The following is a 13,072-nucleotide window of genomic DNA, read 5'->3' on the forward strand; positions in this document are numbered from 1 at the left end:
ACGCACGCACGCACGCACGCACGCACGCACGCACGCACGCACACACACACACACACACACACACACAGGGTGTCTGACTCGTACCAGAGCTAACATATAGCTAGAATAGGTCGTGGTGAGTAATAGAACCGGTATCTTTTTTTAAACAACCACCTAAAATTTTGAGATATTAACAATAAAAGATTTCTATTGAGCGGCAGCCCACTGGCCAATCAGCATCTGTGCTGCGATGAGACGAACGCTGTACACGTTCTGACATCGGCATGACAGGCTAGCTGGGGCAGCCTCCTGGCAAAGCGTTCTACTCATTGTTAGTGGTACGGTACGAGTCAGACACTTTATATACAAGATGTCTGATAATTGTAACATACTAATTCTATACGGGCGTACAACTAAGCGAGAGGATCAATTGATGTGAAGCAGGAGCTTCCGTAAGGAGTCCAGCTGTGCTACCTCACTCTCACTCGGGTATACGTCATTGTGTTATATGTCCGCAACAGACGCTACAGACATATATTCCACTGTATAGCAAGCCGCCACTTAGAAGGAACGGGTAATGGAAAAATCCAGCGACGCCTGCGGGAACGTGTTCGTAGTATGAGTAGTTTAGTCATGGCTCGTGTATCGCGGGGCGATGCCAGTCATGTCCACGGGAAACTACGGGGAGGCCTGGTCACTATGTCACGCCCGATCCTATTTAGGGAAAGATATTGGAATTGGATTTCTATTTGGAAGGTAATTGAATTTGCTACTTAGCAGCCGTTTTGTCCTGTCTGGTCTTAATCCTCCCCATCGACCTATTTGAGCTCTTTTTATACCGTAACCCATTTCTGAGGGCTATTGTTTCCGTTTTTTTTTTTTTCGGAGATTTGAAGTTTCGCCGATTTACACCATTTTCTTCTTTCTTCTATTACTTGTTGTCCTTTTTCCTCGAGATCTCTACGTGAGTTACTTTTTAAGACTACCGCTAAATCGTCTGCATAGGCGACGAACGAATTTTCTATCAAATTCTTCAGCTTCCTTAGGAAGCTATCGCTATTATGTTCTAGCATATCGGTCCTAGTACCGAACCTTGTGCATCCTCTTGTTGCCTGTTTAAAGGTTTTGATAATGAGATTTCGACTTTTCTGTCACTGAAATAGCTTTTAATGACTTCATAAATGTTTGCCGGACATTTACACTTCCTAAGGTTGTCTAGTACAAAGGGCCACCAGACATTGTCAAAGGCACCAGTTATATGGAAGAGCAGCGCAATGACATATCTCCTCCCTAAAGAGAAGACAATCCGCCGCAACTCCACGATAGCGTTCTTTGTCGACTTTCCGAGCGTGAATCCGAACTGCCGATCGGAGATTATCTCCGGTGACGTTGATGTCTGGGTGAGACGCTTCAACAAAAGTTTCTCGAAGAGTTTCCCTATGACGGAGAGGAGGCATATAGGACGATAGGATTTTGGATCTTTCACGTCCATGTTCTCGCCCTTCAGGAGGATTCTAAGTGAACCCCTCTTCCATGGCGAGGGAAAGACACCCCACCGAAAGCATCCATTATATAACCTAACTGACTTGGGGATTGTCTTGATGGCTGCTTTTAGAACTACAACCTAAATTAAATCTAAGCCTGATACTTTGTTGTTTATTAAAGCTCTCGCTGCTACGATTACTTCTGTCCCTGTGAAAAGAGGGGCGTCTGCTGATAAGGAACTTTTTTTTGTTTTTTCCCTGATTTTTCGCTGTTCCTGTGAATCCGGTTTCCTCTAGGACCTTTGTCGAAAAATAATTGTCTTGGAATGTACTTAGTACACTTTCCATCCAAAGCCTTTCGGCCTGATGTTTATAAGCAAATCCCTATGGCTCCGAATTGCCTTTATCCGTGACAAATTTCTGCCAACTGTTGAGTTTGACTTTCTCTACCTCTTTGGTGTATTCCCACAAAGATGAGCGGTATTCACGCAATTTTTGGAGACGAGTCGACTTCTCACGTTTGGCTTTTCGTCTCTTCCTATATAAGGCCTTCTTTTTTAGCGTTAGCTCTTTGGTCCACCACGGGGTGGCCTTCTTATGTCTCGCCTTTTTCGGTATTGTTTCCTCAAATTTCTATTATGGTTTCGTTTAGCGATCCTGCCATTTTCTCCACGTCCTTAGCAGACGCCAGCATGCACATCTCAAGCCTTGACTTGGCCACGTCGATTAAACTCTCAGCGAATCTTTTCCAGTCGGCTCGATTTGTATTGAACCGAGTGGTCGAGCTTATCTTAGCTTAGGACCTATCTAACCTACCAAAGAATTTTAGCCTATCTAAGACTTCCTATTTGGTGCATTGTTTCCTACGTGACGGGAATACTGTCTAGCCAACAAGGCCAATTCTCGTGTTGTATTTCGGTCTCGATAAAACACAGCGTGGTGACTAATCTATCGAGTTCAGCACCTTATCAGGTGCGTGAATCGTTTGCGACAATTTCAAGTCTCGACATTAGTTTTTTAAACTTGCGGTCAGCCATCGGGCACCGCACCGTCACACGGTGGGATTCCGACGATAGGTGAGGAGCCGCGCGACCAATCAGATTCTACAGCCCGTGGACCAGTCGCCTGGTATTGTCACATTGTTTAGAGCTTTTGGCTCGCGAGACTCCTAGGTTTTTCCGAGGAGCGGGCAGTATGCAATCATCTCTTGATGTTGACATCTAAATGATTGTCTCTGCGATTTTCATCTTGCTCGAGTCCTGTTTGTTATTTGTCCATTCAAATAGAGGTGCCACTTGAGTGACGAGGTAGGCTTTTGGAGGAACAAGCCGTTTGAGTTGTTCCTCCTCTATTCCGTCTCAAGGAGCGCCTGATCTTGTTGTTACCTGATTACTTTAACTTCTTTTAGGAGTATTAGTTTCCAGTCCGTTGAACTACAAAAAGCAGACTTTAGATGCCACGTGGTGAATCTTTTGATGATTGAGCGGTTTCCTTTTCTAGCTATCACTTTCTCCAGTCCACTACCAATCTGCTTGTGCACGAGTTAAACCGAGTTGGTGTGTTTTACCCCCACGTTTACTAAATTAGGGCCCCTTCGGTGCCCTTCTATTGAGTGTATTCGACATTGGCCACAGCGTGCTCAGACAGCTTTTGCCCGAGCTTTCCCGCCCGTGTAATAATCGCTACTGCCTTAACGTGACAGAGGCTCTCGGTGCGAAGACCGGGGACACCATTTTCACATTTAGCATAGCTATTACCACATCACGTTTCAAGTTTGCAGAAGAAGTCTCGGTTCTTCTTCAAATATGGACATCTCATTAACGTGAAAGGAGAAGACTCCAGCACTGAACCAGGGGGGAGAGGTCCCCCCTCATGTATGGCATTGATATGGTTCGAGGTTGCCTCTTATCGTGTCGTTTAGTTATGTTCTCTAATACCTTGGCGGTCTTTTGACCGTTTCTGGTGGAATGCAACTCTGGTCGCTATCACTCGAATTACAATTAAGATGGAGGCCACCCGAGAGGGATAGCTGAGTCGCTTTTTCAGCCTCTTTTCGCCTGCGCTTGCTCTTGTTTTTCACGTGGCATGGTCGCGACCTTGTTACGATTTGAGTTTGTAGCAGATGCCACGGTTCTTCCTCAAATGTGGACATGTCATTAACGTGAAAGGGGGCGACTCCGCCACTGAGCCAGGGTCCCCCTTCACGTATGATATTGACATGATACAAGGTTGCCTCTTATCGTGTCATTCGATTGTGCTTTCTAACACTTTGGCTTTCTAACAGTCTTGTTGACTGTTCTCGGTATAGTGCATCCTAGGTTGCCACCACGCGGGATTACAGAAGGATGGAGGCCAAGAGGAATGACTGAGTCGCCTTTTAGTCTCTCTTCGTCTACACTTCCTCATGCCTTCCACGCAGTACGATCGTGACCTCGTCACGATTCGAGTTTGCAACAAAGGCCGTGGTTTTCCCTCAAATGTGGACATGTCATTAACGTGAAAAGGGGAGACCCCGGCATTGAGCCAGAGTCCCCTCTCACGTATGGTATTGGCATAATTCGAAATTGCCTCTTGTCGCGGCATGTTTGTTACCATATCAAGGTAGTATTTGCTTTTCCACCTTTTTTGTTCGTTTTTGTCGTTTGATATCGATATGTGCGTTTGACATACTGGACATTTTTATCCTTCCACAATCATATTAATATTAAAATTATATTAGTATTTAATAGCACTAAGACATCCGTGTTAGCTTCTTATGTGCCATTAATATTTCACTATTAGAAATGATAATGTTCACGTTTATCTTGCTAAGCATAAAACTGTCTTTTTTACTTGCGCTAACTACATTATTCTTTCTTGCGCTAACTACATTTTGATGTTTTAATAGAAAAAAGAAATAGGAATACAAAAGATAATGTTTTCAGACAGTATAAAAAATTTTCCCAAATATACTCATGTATCACAACGTCTATAGTCGAGACGTAAAATGTTTTAAAGGCGTTTTAGAGACATCTTATGTCTCGATTTTAGACGTTGTGTTGTGCGGGTTATTACTCTACTACGTAGTTATAAAACAGTTCTCAGTGTACTTACAAGGAGATGCCACAACCTGCTAAATCGATTTCTGAACGCGTCATAGCACGTTCGCTAGCTACAATGTTAAGCATCAACATCCTAATTGGGGTTTGTGCCAACGGGCCTTTGTTTCTGAAAAATTACAGTATAAAGTTTGGGTTGCGGGACTGTATCACAGATATAGCTAAAGTACAACTGTCTTTCAGTGAGGCGGTATGGTTGAGCAGACTGAAGCTCTCACGTCGAATATCTTTGAGCCGGCAGCGAGCGTTCGAATCCCGGCGACGAGTTTTCTTGTGCGATGTTTTTTTTTCTTACCTTAGGACATGTAATTAATATTTTTCGAATATGATATATTTGTTTTGCATATGTCTCGTTTTTATGATATTAATCAGGAGTAATTAGGGAAGTGTCAGGTTTGTTTAACGCAAACACGAATATAGACACATATTTTGCATTGCTTACAATGAAATATATATTTTAGTACATTACTTTCGCATGAAAACATTGTATACAACATTGTCATATAATAAAACATTGTCATATAATAAAACATTGTCATATAATAAAACATTTTCGTTTAATAAAACATTGTCGTATAATAAAATATTGTCATATAATAAAACATTGTCATATAATAAAACATTGTCATATAATAAAATATTGTCATATAATAAAACATTGTTATATAATAAAACGTTGTCATATGATAAAACATTGTGATATAATAAAACTTATACGCTATAAACATCTTTCATTTTTTCGCAATGTTGTAAATGGAATTCTGTATAAAAACAATGAAAACATAATAAATGTTTGCACCAACTGCATGCAATGAATGCATTATTTTGAATCTATCCACAACATTGCGAAAAAATGAAAAATATGTATAGCGTATGAATTATTATATTACAATGTTTTATTATATGACAATGTTTTATTATATGACAATGTTGTCATATGTATACAATGTTTTCATACGCAAGTGATGTACTAAAATATATATTTCATTATAAGCAATGCAAAATATGTATCTATATTCGTGTTTGCGTTAAAACCTGACACTTTCCTAATTACCCCTGATTAATAGCATAAAAACGAGACATATGCAAAACAAATGTATCATATTCAAAAAGCATTAATTACATGCCTAAGATAAGAAAAAAAAACCGCACAAGAATAACTCGTCGCTGGGTTTTGAATGCTCGCTGCCGTCTCAAAAATTTTCGACGTGGAAGCCTCAGTCTGCTTGGCCACGCCACCTCGCTGAAAGACAGTCGCATTTTTAACCATATCTGGGATACAGTCCCGCAACCCAAACTTTATACTGTAATTTCTCACAAACAAAGGTCTATTGGCACAAACCCCAATTAGAATGTTGATGTTTAACATCGCAACTAGCGAACGTGCTATGTCTCGTTCAGAAATCGATTGCAGGTTGTGGCATCTCCTTGTCAGATCAAAATCACGATCTTTTCATATTATAATAGTTATTATACTATTTATTATACTAATTATAATTATAATTATTATACTAATTTCTATATGTGTATATAAAATTATTATATGAAACAAATAGATAACATTGTAGTTTAAACGCTAACCATTTTTGAGAAACTTTCGACAGCTAGGTCTAAAGCAGAGCTTTAATTCGGTTGCGAACCGCAGATAACAACAGCGAATGGACAATGGCGGCGGAAAAAGTTAACGTTGAGAGCGGTTTTGAAAAATCGGAGGATGCAGACGCAGCAGTGGGAGGAGCTGCTGAATCAGTGAGTACCATAACGATAGACTCTATGATTGCGGATATGTTTCGAAAAAAGAATGAAGTATATCGAAAAGAGAAAGAGAAAGAGAGCTTATTGAGAAAGAGTTGGCATTAGCTAAAAGAAAGATCGAGGGTAATTATGTAGAATGAGGACTTTTCCGAATTTTGATATTTTTTTGCTGCAATCTGGATAAACATCTTTGTTGTTATTCTAACATTGATAATAATTGATGGGAGAGTTAAAAAGTACGTAACCTTTTAATGTTTTTAATTATTTTTTCCTAGCTTTTTTCGTAGCTTTTCGGGGTTTTTGGCACTTCCATTTTAATTTGCGATTGTTAAACTTTAAGTTATGCAACTTTAGCTAAAGTACAACAGATATACGCTCCTCCCGCCGCGTGGCGGGGGGTCTAACTCCCCAGTTACATGGCTAGGGACAGGCACCTTTTTTATTTTTTACCATATTTCAATAATATAAACATAACTATATGGCAATCGCTTATAGTTTCCTAGATATTAATAAAAAAGATGCCTGTCTCTAGCCGTGTAACTGGGGGGCGTAGCTCCCCAGACCTCCCGCACCGCGACGGGAGGAGGCCAATTCTGTTGTACTTAAGCTAAAGAGTGAGAATTTCTCACAAAAGTGAAAGGAAAAGTGTGTATTTTATAGAACTGTCTTGAAAAATTACGTTACATTCATACAACTTTTTTTGTTAATAACTTTTTAACAAACAACGAGCGACGGCTAAAATCTTCAGATTTTTTTAAATCATAGCGGTCGATAACAAATTAAACCGCGATGATGAAAGAAACCGCGGTGACAAATGAAACACGTATGATTCATAATAAAAGAATTAGTCAAATCGATTAAAAATGTTGTTGAAACATGTTGTTAAAACTATATTTATGTTATGTATTGGATTGTCGGAAAAGTTATGACGTATTTTCTCTATGTTCTTCAAAGGTCATTTATTTATATAAAGAACAAAGATCAATCAATGATATATTGTCCGTTTTGTTCGATAACCTTTTGCCATCTTTCAGTGAGCTTAATAATTCCTCGTTCATAGAAGAATATGTCTTTATCGGCGAAAAATTGAACAGGGTGCTGATTTATAGCCTCATCTGAATTGAACGTTATACCACGCAAGGAGTTTTGAAGAGAGCGAAACAAGTGGAAGTCTGACGGCGCAAGGTCAGATGAGTATGGTAGGTGTGGCAACACATCCCATCCAAGCTCCAATAATTTTTGACGGGTGATCAAACTTGTGTGTGGTCTCGCGTTGTCGTGATGGAACACAACTCCTTTACGATTAATGAGCTCTGGACGTTTCTGGATGATGGATTCGTTTAAACTGTCCAATTACTGACAGTACACATTCGAATTGATTCCTTGGTTCCTTGGTAGAAGCTCAAAAACACAACACCTTTAAAATCCCATTACATTGAGAGCATAACCTTCCTCTAATGAATGTTTGCTTTTGATGTCGCTTGAGGCAAATCATCACGTCGGGACCAAGACCGTTTGCGCACCACATTGTTGTAAACAATCTACTTCTCATCACCAGTTATCAGTCGCTTCAAAAAAGGATTGTTTTTCTCACGTTTAATGAACATATCGCAGATGTTTATACGCGCCGTCAAATGAACTTCTTTGAGTTCATGAGGAACCTAAATATCAAGCTTGCTGACGTATCCCAGTTTCTTCAAATGGTCGTGAACGCTTGAATGATGGATGTTCAATGTTTCTGCAATCTCTCTTGTCGTGTAACGTGGGTTTGACTCGATTAATGCCTTTATTTTGTCGTCATCAACCTCGATAAGTCTCTCTGACCGAGGAGCGCCTTTGAGATCAAAATCACCAGCACGAAATTTCATGAATCATCGTTGGCACTGACATTCTTGTACAGCATTGTCATCGTAAACTTTACGCAATTTTTTACAAGCTTGACGCGCGTTCCTCCCTTTACAGAAGTAAAACAGTAAAATATGACGAAAATGTATAGTTTGGTCTTCCATCTTCAACTTGTTATAAAATCTTTAAAACTCAACCAAATCGCTCAATTTTTTTTTAGAATGAAACTAGAACTATCAGCTGTCAAATGACATAGCAATAACATAGATGCGAATGACTCTAGTACTTCCAACAATGAACTAGCGTCATCTGTTGCAAAAATGCATCATGACTTTTCCAACAACTCAATAGCAAAATAGATGATACTAGTAACATTACATGCGTGCTTTTATTTCTGTTTTATTTTATTGTTATATTAATGTAATATGGAATTAATTAATAATTAATTAATACTTCTTTATTGTTTATGACTGCATATCTTTGAAATACGATTTAAAAACTTAATGTACAATTTGAAGATCTGGTTTCCAATTTACACAAAAACTCAATGTTTATTTTTGTAAAAATTATTTTATTATATTACAAATAATGTAGTGTTTGTTACTAATAAATAAATTTTAATCTTTTCAGTACTTTGTTGCAATTTCGGTCTTAAACTTTAAGGGATACGATATTCTACGTATAGGCATATGTTAGAAAAAATAGTTAAAAACATAGATAGTTTACATATTTTTCAGACTTCCTTATTTGATTATCAATGTTGGAATAACAACAAAGATATTTATCAACATTGCAGCAAAAAAATATCAAAATTTGGAAAAGTCGTTATTCTACATTAATCATTCTACATTTACATATTCAAATATTTATTTCAGGTGACGAGATGTTAAAGTACATCATTGAGGGGATTCCTGATGTACATTTACGAGATCAAGCACGTATCCTTTGCTAATCCAGACAAGTTACTTCAGGCGTTCCAAAAAATAACATTGAATGATCGGCCGAGTAGCACAAGTGGCTCAACTAAGTAGGAGAGACGCAGCTTTAGTCAAGGAACCAGCGGGACTAAATCTAAGTCAACAGAGATTCAGTGTGAGGGTGGTCGACGAAAAATGACGAGGCGTTGCTTCAATTGTGGAGAACGCTCTTACCTAGGAACTGATTGTTCATCAAAAGCGGAAGGAGTAAGATGTTTTGAATGTAGTGAGCGAGGACACGTTGCATCGAGATGTCCAAAGAAAAACAATATTGCTAAGAATAATTGTGTCACTTCGCAATCGATAAATAGAATTTGTACCAAGGAAGCTTTGTTAAGCGGTACCAAAATCTGTGCTTTGTTAGATACAGGTAGCGACATTAGCTTATTAAGTGGAGCAAAATATTATGAGTTAAATTTACCTTCACTCACACGAGAATCCGTTATCTTTTGCGGAGTAGGCGCTAAAGATAATAAAACGTTAGGTTTCGTAAAAATTACGATAGAAGTTGATGATCATACTTATTCAATTTGCGTTCATGTAATCCTGGAGGGATTAGTGTTGTATGATCTGTTGCTCGGTACGGATTTTATAAAACAAGTCGAGTTGAACATTAAAAGTGGTGATGTATGTATCATCCCATTTGAAGAACAGCCTGAAGTGTTGAATATTCAAGTAACAGAGGATGTTGAGCCTAATCTTCCTCCGTTTGTGAGTAGTAAGCATAAAGAGAGATACGTAATTGCATCTCATACATTTTAGCCAAGAAAAGATAGGGCAAGCAGAAAGACTTCCTCAATTCCTTAGAAAGGGGTAGCCTGCAATTAGATACCTACCATATGGATCACATGGGTCCTCTACCAACGACTAAAAAAGATATTGGCAGCTGTTTGTGGTTATTGATGCGTTCACAAAGTTCATCTAGTTATATTCTACTAAGCAATCAATGCTGCGGAAGTGATCGCACATTCGCGAAAGCAAGCTGTTATTCTTGGCAATCCTCATCGCATTGTTTCAGATCGTGGGAGCGCATTTACGTCTCACGAATTCGGGGATTATTGCAGACAAGAAAACATATAGAGGCATTTTCTGACGACAGGAATACCTAGAGCAAATGGCCAAGTCGAGAGATTGAATCGAGTTATCATTCCGTTGCTGACTAAATTATCGGCGCCTAAGTCACATGAATGGTTCAAATATTTGTCACGAGTTCAGCAGTGTATTAACACAACTTCTAGTCGATCTACAGGAACAACACCCTTTAAATCATTATTCAGAGTATGACCACGTCTGGAAGAGAATCCAGAAATTACTGTTCGAAGAAATTGCGCGTGAATTTGACGAAGAAGAAAGAAATGATTTGCGGGAGCAAGCACTTGAGAATATCCAAAAAATTCAACAAGAGAATCGAAAAGAATACGATAACAAGCGAAAAAAACCTGAAAAATATAAAGAAGGCGATTTCGCAATTCGACGAACGCAAAAAGGACCAGAACTTAAGTTTGCCCATCAATATCTCGGATCTTATGAGATAGTTCGGACTTTAGGTAAGGACTGCTATGTTGTAGGAGAACACGGGGCCAGCAGAAACGTCCACAGCCGTAGACTTCATCAAGCCTTGGCTGGAATATGACAGCGATTATCCAGACTGTTGTGAAGAATCGGATGAGTCAAAGGAAGAGTGCCCAGTCCCCAGGATCAGATATTCGGGACGAATGTTAGCGCAGAATGGCCGAGTGTAGGGCTGTTCGATCGAAACCTACTGTAGTTCCGTAAACGTAAAATGATTTACCGCGCGTTGAATATAATTCTGTGGGACCCGTATGGTGACGTTAGGCGCACTCGAGTAGTGGCAGAGTAACCGTCGTTAGAATTACGTGGACACGGAGAGTAGAGTGATTGTTTTCGCAAGCGTTAGCATAGACGGATATCGTCTGATATCTCAAGGCAGAGTAAGGATGCGAACAGCGTGGTAATAATTGTTTTTAGATGTATGGCGAGCGTGTGACAAACAAACAATCACATTTCAAACGATTTTGATGATATCTCGCGCTAACAGAACTTGTCCCAGAATATTGCGTAGGCTAGTTCGTTAATATTTTTTATTAAGTATATAAATGCTAATATTATTGTCAAAACTTTTTTGTATTAAGCGTTCCCAACAATTGTTTCTCCAAGTCGGTTCTCGAAATCGGTTTCTCGAAATTTTAATTGTTTATAAAATGCCAAAGGTTCTTTTGTTCAGGTTCTTTTTTCAGCGTGCTTTATCTTCACATATAGCTTTGTAAGACTTATGACAGACACTCTATATACACAAAGAAGATATAAGAATATTCCACGTATACAAATATCGTCTTTACATTTTTTCAAAAAATTGACTTTGAGTTTTCACAATCCAATATATCGATATATATTCCTGCGAAGCATCCAACACGGAATCTTCCACATCTGATGCTACTCAGTAACTGGTTACTTCTGTAACTGGCAAGCAACACGGTTGAAATGAACTTGATAACAAAAAAATAGAAGTAGTAATTTGGAGCTGTATATACGCGCGTGTGTCAGCGCAATAGTTATACATTGACACAGAAACATTAGTTCGCACTCATTACAGTAATAATTATCCTCACTTTGCACATTTTATTGTTTTTATTTACTCTATATCTGGAACTCATTATGACGCAATCTAAACTCTTAAGATTTTATTGATTAAACGAAATCGTTATAAGCAGATGAAGTTTAGTCATAATTATATGGTACATTCTATGTTCGAAGATAAATACCTATAATGTAATACATGGAAAAAAAGAATTTGCTGCAGCAGCAAACAAATTACATATGGATATATATGGATAATATGGATATATGGATAATTAAATGTAATTCGCTATGTCAGCTACGTTTTCCTTGCTACAATAACCTATTTCCTCTAATAGCACACTTCATTGGCATTGAATTGGTTTTACGTTGGTAATATTGGTATACATTGGGGTTACATTGGCCAATGTATATCCAATATATCGCCCATATTGGCAACAAATGGATCGCCAATATGGGGGGCCATGCTTGCACCAATAATAGTTATATATTGGAATGACATTAGCCAATGTATTCTAATATATAGCCAATATTAGCTAAAAATATATAGCCAATATTGCATACCATGATTGCGCCAATGTGCAACCATTTGGATAAACAAAAAATTTTGTTTATTGGATAAACAAAAAATTATAATGAAAAGCCAATATTAAGCGCCATGACTAAGTCCAAGTACAGCTCATATTGGCAACAAATAAATCGCCAATATAGAGGGCCATGCTTGCGCTAATATTGGTTATATGTTGGGATAATATTGGGATAATACCAATGTATTTCAATATATAGCCAATAATGGCTAAAAATATATAGCCAAAATTGTATGACATGATTGCGCCAATGTGCAGCCAGTATTGAATAAACAAAAAATTATAATGAAAATCCAACATTGGCTGTTATGATTAAGCCAACGTACAGCGCATATTAGCAACAAATGGATCGCCAATATGGGAGGCCGTGCATGCACAAATGTTGGTTATATATTGGAATGACATTGGCCACTGTATCCCAATATATAGCCAATATTGGGTAAAAATATATAGCCAATATTGCATGCCATGATTGCGCCAATATACAGCTAATTTTGGATATAAATCAAATTTTATTGAAAATCCAATATTGTCCTAATAGCATAGAAAGTTTCAGTTATGTTGTAGAGACGTTTCAATGAATATCATCACGTTTGTAATGTCTGTGAGACCATCGTTTTTGAGACATTGCATGAAAAGAACAAAAAATATAATTTTTATTAAAATTAAATAATTTTATTAAATCATATAAAATCATATTATCAAAATTTATATTACTGTGTTAATTACAACACATATTGTTTCGGATT

General features: G+C 38.2%; 1 long non-coding RNA gene across 5 annotated transcripts in view; it reads left to right on the forward strand.

Moving 5' to 3' along the window:
- Positions 1 to 12,033, forward strand: part of LOC116845672 — a 23,296-nt gene extending 11,263 nt beyond the window's left edge. For 2 of the 5 annotated variants that reach the window (XR_004378301.1, XR_004378299.1), the window contains exons 2-3: positions 6,207 to 6,310; positions 9,037 to 12,033. This is a non-coding gene — a long non-coding RNA (uncharacterized LOC116845672). Of the gene's footprint in view, positions 1 to 6,165; positions 6,311 to 7,350; positions 7,516 to 9,036 lie in introns of all 5 variants that reach the window. The other 3 variants (XR_004378298.1, XR_004378297.1, XR_004378300.1) reach the window with 3 other exon arrangements.
- Positions 12,034 to 13,072: the final 1,039 nt, after the last annotated feature.

This window comes from Odontomachus brunneus, unplaced genomic scaffold (assembly GCF_010583005.1).
Source record: "Odontomachus brunneus isolate Ranch 3 - 2012 unplaced genomic scaffold, Obru_v1 Obru_scaffold_055, whole genome shotgun sequence".
Classification (NCBI taxonomy): Eukaryota; Metazoa; Arthropoda; class Insecta; order Hymenoptera; family Formicidae; genus Odontomachus; species Odontomachus brunneus.